The following is a 3246-nucleotide window of genomic DNA, read 5'->3' as shown; positions in this document are numbered from 1 at the left end:
ACAACATGACACAATTATTGAATTGCGCATGCGTTACATGACGTCACAACACACCCACCAGCAATGTGCTACATGTGACTCATTTGGGTCAACCAATTCAATTTCAACGACTATAAACTGTAACAACATAAGCGACGTACTCTCGCGCAATGCATCTTGGAACCGGAAAATCGACTATTCAGTCCTAGTTGAGGACATATGTTACCCTTGCACTTTTTAGAATTCACACATACTTTCCATACTTGCATCAAAAACTGTTCTCTCCAGTGAGACACTTCTACTTGAGTATATTATATAATTATATATATATAAAACTATTGAACTTAGTGCTAAATGGACGACATGTTGGTACTGTACTTTATACACGTAAACTGGTCTAAACTGAATGTCCCTACTCGAAGTAAGAATGAAATGACTGTTTTTTGAATTTCACGTCTTCCTTCCCCTTATTTGCTATCGTTACACTGTCTATTCAGTTCGAGCTATAATTGGTATATGCACATGTAAAGTTGGTTTAGGATTGAATTGAACAAAAGCTGGGCCTGAAACAAAAGAACGCGAACGATAGTCCACTGATAAGATAATGTGATAGACCAGTATTTCAATATTTATCATTCGGCAATTTTGTCTCCTTGCCTAAAAATATATTACATTAACTTCTAAAATTGAGCTACTAGGTAGATAGATAGATAGATAGATAGATAGATAGATAGATAGATAGATAGATAGATAGATAGATAGATAGATAGATAGATAGATAGATAGATAGATAGATAGATAGATAGATAGTTAATTTTAACAGTGGCTCTAATTGATTGACAGACTAAACAACTAGGCGTTGATGTATTGCGATCAGTTGAGTATGACGTATTCGTATGTTCTCGATACGAGAGTTACTGGGCGTACTCTACAGTTGTGTGGACGTTCCTCGGTACATCGAGGGTTGTCGGTGGCTGAGTGGTTAAACCACTTGCCTCTTACCACTGCAGTCGGGGTTCGAAACCCATTCAGGGTTTGATTGAATTTACCACGCTGTAACTTGTAAGTAAGAAGCGTGTAGTTCAGTTTTACTCTACCGAACAACGCAGGTTTTCCCCGGGTACTCCGGTTTCCTCCTGCATTAACACTGAACCCATGAGGTATGGCCCACACTGGACTTCTTGGGAGACAAGTGTTTATATGCTTAAAGAACTATCCAGTATAAATAAAGATTATTATTATATTATTATTATCGTTAGGCAGGTTAGAGAGAAGAGTAGCGACAATGACACTATGAGCCCCTGACCTTCACATCAAATTGACTTCTTTAACGACTATAATTACTTGTATCATAATACACACCGGTATAAACGTAAGCCCCATCAGTTCCTGCATCATCATCATCATCACTAGTAGTAGGAGTGTACACATTGCAACCAGTCATAGCCCAGCCAGCATCACAGGATACGTCAACCGTATCTCCTTGGCCATCTTTACTCTTATCACTCCATATAGCCTTACATTCCAAGTTTGGGGCCGTGCAGCAAGCAGCATATGCCCACACACCTGGATATTAAACAAACGAACACACATAAACCAGAAGTAAGCACTACAGATATACAGTGCTTTGATACATAAAATTGATACAATTTTGTTCATCTGCAATCTTTCCATGGTTTGTTTTGAATGTACCTTTAAACTATTAAATGTAGATGTGTTGTGTACTTGCGGAACTGCGGGTTGTACGTCCTTTATATGGTTCATTGTAGATACATGTACACTTGTATTTGGTTTAGAAATTGTCACACTGTGTGGCAGGTTTTGGAGACCCCCTTGCACTTAAGTAAATTTAACTCGAAAAGTAACGATAAGGTTCTTGTAGTAATCGATGAGCTAGTGACAAATCTAAACCAGTGACAAATTGTAACTAGGGTTGCACGTATTTTATTTGTCGCGGATTACTCTCGCCTCCTTGACAACGAGCAATAATACTTAAACTCAGAAATTGTACATTGTAGTTGTAACGTTGGGGTTTTACAGTGTGTTAAACAGCTTTAGAACATTTTACTATGCTAACTTTGAACTAATTATATCACATACCATCACTGTTAGGTCCATTAGTAACGGAACATTCCTGGTTTATGATCGGTGATAATTTACCAGTGTTATCAGAGTTCGGTTTTCCACCATTGAGGTTTTGCCAACCTGTGCGAGCGGCACAACCTGTCAGAAAAATTCCAAATCAATTCATATTGATCTCTTTCATATCCCACCAATTAATCTTTAGTCGAAGCATAAACTTTGATCCCAACATAGTGTCACAAGACAACATAGGTGAACAAGACCATCGCATCGTTTTAGTTATGCCAAGCTTGTATTTTGTTAGAAAGAACACGAATTTAAGTTATTCAGTTTTAAAGTTTTCACTTTTAAAAAATCAAGAAAATACTAAAAGAATTATTGCGTACTCACCAGTTAGGTGTGTACCGTCCGGACATGACATGATGCTTTCAGTTGCTGATCTTTTGGCATTTTTGTAGACGCACTTCATTTCTGGCCATTTACAACATCTGGCTACAGCGTACACTCCTGCCAATCGAAAGAATTATTTAGAAAATGGAAAGTATTAGAATGTTTACGACAAAAAGACATTTAAGTACTAATTTATTAAAAACAGCTAATATTATGTTATTATTGTAGGGAGCCCTCTTCACTAGATGTGGTACAACGAGTCCCTGTGGACTCTGTAAGAAAACCGACAACTAGTTGTATGTTATGTATTATTTATTAATTAAGGTGTCCTCTGTGAGTTATCACAGTATACAGCATTTAAATATAGTTTACAAGGAAAGAGCCACATCCAACCCTCTGGCTTATAGAACACAAAGAATATCTAAATAAATAGATAAATAAATGTCCCATACGTCTCAGATGTAAATGAAATTTTTCCTACGATTAACGGCTTCATATAAAGTTTGTGGTATCAATGGGAAATTTTGTTGTAAACTGTTACTAAGTCATAATGAACACGAGGTCCAGTAAACATCTTTGATGTCATTATGACTAAACTAGACATGTATGCTTATATGAATAAAGCTTGAGACACTAGATGAAAAATTGTTGGTATAAATGCAAAAAATGAAAGATTAGAAGCGACGGTTACTCATATAAATTTTAGTCCTTGCTTAAGTAATTGAGCATAAAGATCAGAGGATAAAACCAAAAACACACAATTTCCTACCAGTGCCACGGAAACCATTCCTAGCC

The sequence above is a fragment of the Glandiceps talaboti genome, chromosome 18 (assembly GCF_964340395.1).
Source record: "Glandiceps talaboti chromosome 18, keGlaTala1.1, whole genome shotgun sequence".
In the NCBI taxonomy this organism is placed as follows: Eukaryota; Metazoa; Hemichordata; class Enteropneusta; family Spengelidae; genus Glandiceps; species Glandiceps talaboti.
This window is presented reverse-complemented; position numbering follows the sequence as displayed.